Here is a 7,500-nt window from a genome sequence, read left to right as displayed (position 1 = left end):
AATGACATAGTATATGATCTGTCCTCAAAACTGTATAGGACACTGAATAAAGAGAAAAAGCTTCCAGCCTGTTTTGGTAGCTCAGGGACTTTAGGCCTGTTATTGTTTTGGTTATGAAGCTTTGGATTATTTCTAATTCTTAGATATGTTTAGTGAGATATTATTGTATCCGATAATTCAATTCACCTGATCAATGCTGGGTATAAAGAAGTGATTACGTCTTTAGACTTTGATGATGTTTCTTTGGCAACTAGTGCTACATAATGGGGTTTCTAGTCAAGCATTGCTCCATGATGGCCAGAAGAGAGGGAGACATCAGTTCAAGTAGCTAGGTCCTCACTTCATTTACATTTTCTACTGGTGTATTTTCTACATGCTATGATGATAAGAAGAGCTGTGTGCAAACAGTGAGGATACTACATGTTTTAAAATTGTGCTTCCACATGCAAACTAATGATTTGAAGTAAGGTCAGAGATTTCTCCTAACTCCATATTAAGCAATGTTGTTCCCAAAGGATGTTTTATCTCAACTACTATTTTCCATCCTTAACAATAGAATCCCCTCAGAACTTCCATATCAGCCCCTCATACTATATGTATATGACATATAGCTGTCCATAGATGCAGCCCATCCTCCTCTTAACTTGAAAAAAAAATAAAGACCTTCACCTATGTTCATATTAGCTAGAAACATGAATTTATGTTCATATTAACTAAATAGACAAAATTACTTCTAAACACACACACACACACACACACACACACACACACACACACACACACACACACACACACACACACACACACACGCATGCACACACACACACACACACACACACACACACACACACACACACACACACACACACACACACACACACACACACATTATAATCTTTGGTACCCACCTGATAAAAAACTCCCCTCCACACAAAAAAGTGTCAAATGTTATATAATAACTAGGAAACATTACAATGAGCAAATCCGTTCCTTTGCCTAGGGCTCACTTCATAGTTTCATAGTTTCATAGTTTGGTACTAGGCTATCTGCCCTGGGGCATTTATAAGCCTAGCCATAGTGATGTGGCTTTCGCCACCCCAAGTAATGGTACAAAAGTGTACTGAATAGATTTAGAATACTGTGCCTCTGTCTAGTAGTGACACAGTGAAGATCCCCTTACATAATAAAATTAGTTTACTGTGCCTCTGTCTTCAGTTTACTGTACCACGTAAATGAAACTAAATAAAAAATAAACAAACTGCTGTATATGGCAAAGAATTGTTCACACTTTCTCTCTCTGGAATGTAGAATTGTAATCGGAATAAGAATTCTAGCTCATCTGTAAAACAGCCTGCCCATTATATCTGTAGTGTTAAAAATGTGTCTGGTGTACCAATCACATGTAATCATATATGCAGATTCAACATCCCTTTTCCTAAGAGAGATCACAACTGTCACATTCCCTCCAAAACCAACTAACTCCTAATAAAACAAAGCTCCAAGTTATTGCTCACATTATTACTATTTAAAATCTTACAACTATATTTAAACTCTTTAAACTATAATATTTTCTCTTTCTTTCCAATTGTTTAACCATTATAATCTCCATTACCACCTAAGGTTTCTCTCTTTAAACAGACCAACACTACAGATTCCTCAGACTAAATTACATTCCATTAAACATATATTTTCACTTACTGCCTCTCAGCTGTTGGAATTTACTATCCATTTTAAACGGCTTACATTCATACCCCAAATTCCATTCTTGACTTCAAAAGCGCCTGTACAAAGATACTCCACCTTCAAACTCAAAAAACATGTTTTTTCATTATATCTTTGTTTTCTGAACCATTTTAATGCCTCAAAATCACTCCAAGTGCTTCTTTTACAATTTTAATGTATTTCCCTCAAAATGGTGGATGATGGGGCAAGCCTTGGTAATGTGAACTTGTTTTCTTGCTTTCATTCCTTTCATTTCAAGTTCTCTTTATACAAGTCATGCTAGACATGAGGAAGTTGTTTTGTTTTCTCATATCATTAAGGCAGAATGGCAAGACTGTGAAGCACTGTCAACTAACACCTTCTGTAACAGAGCTACTTCTATGTTTCCCTGACTGAGCCTCATTTATGTGCCTGTCAGAGCTTGTTCTATTCTATAAATAGCTGTTAGCTACTTCCAGCAAAAGCAAATAGGTAAATAGCAGGCTTTTGTAAAGGGCTTGTTTTGTAGTTTTAAAAGAATTGACAGAACATTTCCCCCACTCTCATGCTGAATTGCAATAAATGATCCTTGCTGTACATTTACAGGTGACCAGTATCTGTATGCTACTTCCCAATGCCTTCAGTGGGAAGTTTTCTTTTCACTTTCATGAATGATGCAGAATTAAAATGTGCTTTACTAGTTCCTTAATTATTCCTGTCATGTTCACCCTCTTTTCTTTCTATTTCATGTTTATTTGTACTTTGGTAACCAAGTGAACTGGTCACAGGACCCTTTTCAGACACAACTCTGGCTACATTAACAAAAATAATAACAAGTAATAAATGCATTTAGCAATACAAAGAAAAAAACTGACATAGACGTTGACACTGTCAAAGATTGCATGTGCAACATATAGCTGATGTGGGTCTATATTAGTTCATCGAAGGTTCATTTCAGCGAACTGCCATTAATAGAACACAAACATCAAACATTCACTTCAGTGATTGTTCACATTAGTGAAAGATTTACACAGGAAAATGTTTACAATGTTGGCCAACATAAGGAAATTTGCCCTTTTCCCCACTGTAGCATGATCCTGGAGTTGATATATATAGTTAGGGGTGTGTGGAGGGTGCAGCGCCCCCCAGATTGAGGGATGTGGGGGTGCAGTCCCCCACCTGAGTGGGTTTAAAATACTCCCGTGTGTGTTACAGGGAAATTTTGGGCAAGTAATAACACAAACAAAAAGAGCCAGCATACAGTGACCTGAAACACATTTATTGGTAATAAACCATAAAAAACAACAAAAGAATCAGACCGGTTTTGGCCAGATCAAATCACAGCCTTCATCAGTGTAAAGAAAAAACATCAATTGTTGAACCTTAAGTATACCCATCTGGAATCTCATTGGTTGAGTCTAAAAATATTCATTCAAACCAGGTGGGAATAATCCACCCAGTTTCACAATCCATTTTTTCTCTTTGGTATTTAAAATAGAATGCCACCCTATCTTATTAGATCTGTTACCCTGTATTATGTCAATAATCATAAATGAAAACTTGGCAGTTTTATGAACCAAATAATGTTTGTAAAGTGCATTATTAGCCTTCTTGTTTTTGATATTACTAATGTGCTCAGAAATTCTGATTCTGAATGGACGGGAAGTTTGAACAACATAAAATGAGCCACACTGACATGTGTGGCCAAGTAAACCACCCAGTCACTACTACAGTTAGCGAAAAAATCTAAATCATAAACCAATGAACAATTTCTACTGGAAAACTGTTTAGATTTGTTCACTTTATCACAATTGATGCAATGGCCACATGGAAAGCAACCTATCAATGGATCACCTGTCAATGTAGTCTGCAAATATTGTGGTTGTCGATCCATGGCACCATGTTTGTAATGATTAAAACAAGAACCAAGGTTTCTCCCTTTACGAAATGAAAATAAACATCTGTCAGGTATCATATTTGCTACTTCATGGTCACATTGCAATATATTCCAATGCCTGTGTACACTCTGTATTAACTGGTCAGTATTCCTGCCATAGGTAGTAGTAAACCAAAGGGGTGCAGTGTTTGTACTAGTGTGGTCCTTATAATTCAATAAATTTTGCCTATCTAAGGAATTGACCAGATTGCTGGCTCTTAATACATGACCCATGCAGTATCCCCTGGATCTGAATCTGTCAATAAGATCCTTCCGCTGTAATTGGAATGAAGAATCATGAGAACAAATTCACTTCATCCGAATAAATTGTGATTTTGGGATATTGCGTGCAACATGTGGCGGGTGAAAACTCGAGGCATGAAGGATGGTGTTGTACTCAGGATGCTTCCTGAATACTTCTGTACCTAATGTATGGTCAGATAATCTAGTAATTAAAACATCTAGAAAAGTGATGGTGTTCATATCATAATGAACAGTGAATTGTAGGCCCCAAATGTTGTTATTCAAATAAGATATAAAATCATGTAAGCCCATGTAAGGTTGTAGTCAACTTGTGATCCCAGGTCCCTTACAACTTTGTGGGTACTTAAGGTATTGTTGTTGATTTGATAGTGGGAAGAGACATTGTTTGTACCAAAGGGAATGTTGATGCACTTCTTTGCATTCAGTTTGAGACTGTGACTAATACACAGGTCGTTGGTCTGCATGAGACCCTTCTGGACTATACTGACATCATTTGGGGATTCAATGATTGCACCTAGTTTGCAGTCCTCTACAAAGCTGGTCTATCACAACCCCTTAGTTTTAACCTGACCAGCACTGACTCCTATGGTATCCCACTAGAAAAAGATCTGCTGGTTGATGTGGAGTCACCTACTTTGATAATGTGTGTCTGGTTTGTGAGCCAGTTGGCAACCTATCTTACAACGAAGGAGTTTACATTCAGTTTGCTAAGTTTATTGGTAATGCCTGAATATGGAATTGTGTCGAAAGCCTTTGTCAAGTCAAGGTATGCTGTGTGCACAGATTTGCCTTCATCAATGGCCCTGGTCACATTTTTAAAGAAATCCACCAGATTTAACAGGCAGGATCTGACCTTGGTGAAGCTTGAATTGGGGAGGATCCAGGGTTTGGGGTCACCTATGTCTTTATTTATGAGGTCCATAATGTTACGTTCCATGGCCTTACAGATGAGACTGGTCAGACTTATGGGTCTGTAATTCCCTGGGTCTGTTGTTAAGCCACATTTGTGGAGGGGAATAACTGTTGCTGTTCTCCATTTCACAGGAACAAAGCCTGTGGTTAAGCTATGATTGAAAAGGGTACGTAATGGTGATGCTAGTTCATGTTTTAGCTTGTTTAGAAGACAGTCCCACAGAGACTGTGTTTTCTGTCCTGGACAAGGTTTTGAGGACCTGCTCTTCAGATATGTAGGGTGGAGGGAAGTTTGGGGGAAGGTTTGTGATAAGTTAGGAGGTTATAAGGGGGTGAAATTTTCACCAAACCTATACATTAGCAGGTTTGCTATCTCTGTGGGGTCAGTGCTTGTGATACCATTGGTCATTAGTTCTGCACATGTTTGGGTCTTACTTTTTAGGCTATGTATGTAGCTGTAAAAGCCTTATGGTTATCATTGGCAATACTTGTTAAGTTTCTCTCAAAGGAGCCCTTAGAGGATTTGGCAAGTTGTCTTACTTGCCTGTTGAGGCTGAGGATGGTGCTTTTCCATTGTTGGGGCCTTGCCTTTGTTTTCTCTGACAGCAACTTTTTGCATTTATTATAAAGTTTGTTGAAGCTGAATGTCCACCATGACAGCTTGTTTTTACTTGGGACTCTGGCTTTGATTTTTTCTGGTACAGCCCAGTTTATACACTTATGCAAGTGATTGTACAGGGCTCTAGTTTAAGCTTTGGCATAGTTGCCACTTCCAGCTTGGGATGGGACTTGGAATGCATTTATACCTTCACCTAGGAGGGTGTAATTTGCCTTGGTGATTTTTTTAGTCTGATTTCACCCTTTGTGTCTTCTGGTGTTAGTGCCAGCTCAAAGGTGACTGATTTGTGGTCAGTTTTAACTAATGAGGGTCTGACAGTTGTGGCAGTGAATCTGTTTGATATGTTAGTGAGGACTAGATCTAGAATGTTTGTTCCTCTTGTCAGGGTATGAGCAATTTGTTCCAGGGCATTTGAATTAACAAAGTCAAGGAACTTTTGCACTAGGGCTGGCATAGGTTTCCCAGTTGATTGTGGGATAATTGAAATCCCCCATAACTAGTGTGCTCAGTAAAATGTGGATTATCTCCAGTTTGGTCAAGTAGGCTTCATGGATGTCATGACCCATGGAGGGGGGGTCTATAACTGGCTATGATATGAATGGGGGTGTCTTACTCACTGTAACCTGGACTTGGAGTAACTCCATGGAGTTGTTCAGCCTAACTAGATGGGAGGTGAATTTATCTCTAATATAGATTGAAATACTGCCTCAGTTGTTTTTTTACACATTTATTTTGTGGTCTAAAGGTGTGGAAAGCATTGTAACCTTGCACGGCCAGGGTACTCTCTGAGGCCTTGATCCAGGTTTCTGTGACAGCACAGACATCTACATCTGCTAGCGATAGAAGTACATCCAGGGAGTGCAGTTTTTTGGTTTAAGCTCCTAGCATTTAGCAGCATAGCCCCTATTTTGTTCTAATTGGCTAGTTTCACATTGGTAATGCTGTTTTTGAGACCTTGCTTAAAAAAGGCACTATGGGGGAGGCAAGAGCCTTTGCCAGCAACAAAAGCCTAGATATTCCAGTTATACTACTCTCTGTAATAAAAACAGTGGAAAAGAGTTCCACAGCGTTCTGCCTTTTTTATATATATCAGCTGCTGTGTTCTTGGCATTAGCAGGATTAATTGCCCATCTAAGATTGACAGCAGTACCTGACAAGGTAAATTACAGATTTAACTGTGCCTATGATATGTCATGCAGGCAGAGATTAATTTTTTCTGCAAAGTGTGTAAGAAGTTAAGCTTAAAAAAAAAAGTAGGTGGGCTTTCCCTTTCTTTGAGGAACTTTGATTGAGTTAAACTGTAGGAGAGGGCAGAGTTTGCCTTTAACAATTCAGTTTCCTGACTGTATATTTCCTTCTAAGTTTAACTCTCATTTACATCACTCATTTCCAGCAAAAGTGAATAAATTTGCCGTCACACTCCTTCCATCTCTTTTATCCTTCCTTCTTTCTATTGTTCCCTTTTGTGTTCCATTTTCTTTTGTTTTTTCTTAGCAGCATTCATTTCAAAATATTGCAAATAATGTATATACAGTTCCTACACAATATGCATGTAGCCTTAAAATGAATGCACCTTTATTATAACACTTTAATGGATATACTTCAGTCTATTGAATGTTAACATAACCGAAACTAAAACAAACGAGATTAGAAGAGCGAAATTGCGCAAGACCAAACCTTTACAATGCTGAGATTCAAAACAAGAAAACAAAACAAAAACATTTACTCCGAGATCACACTACAGTGGGGTAAAGGGTAGATTTCCCAAACCTCACTGTACCATGATCTGCACTGAGAAGATTCGATTGCTGTGTGAGTGGTGTTTTCGTTGCTCTGGATTTCAGTATAGTAAAGGTTCCATCTTGTATGATTTCACTCTTCCCATCTTGATCGTTTTAGTTTCAGTTCTCTGCTAATTTAATAGAATGACGTAAACCCCATGTAATATGTGAATTTTTTTTATCTGTTAATGTTCATGTTTCCTAAACTCAGTTGTTTGAAATTATTTTTTTTTGCATATATCACTAACTATATACTTTTGTAGTGTAAGTCTACTTTCATAACTCTG

General features: G+C 38.1%; 1 protein-coding gene across 1 annotated transcript in view; it reads right to left on the bottom strand.

The window, feature by feature from the left end:
• The window catches only part of RBBP8NL (RBBP8 N-terminal like), a 345,060-nt gene that overhangs the window by 65,178 nt on the left and 272,382 nt on the right, over window positions 1–7,500 (bottom strand). The gene's annotated exons all lie outside the window — the stretch shown is intronic.

The sequence above is a fragment of the Protopterus annectens genome, chromosome 12.part0 (assembly GCF_019279795.1).
Source record: "Protopterus annectens isolate FY-2018-M chromosome 12.part0, PAN1.0, whole genome shotgun sequence".
In the NCBI taxonomy this organism is placed as follows: Eukaryota; Metazoa; Chordata; order Ceratodontiformes; family Protopteridae; genus Protopterus; species Protopterus annectens.
This window is presented reverse-complemented; position numbering and strand designations above follow the sequence as displayed.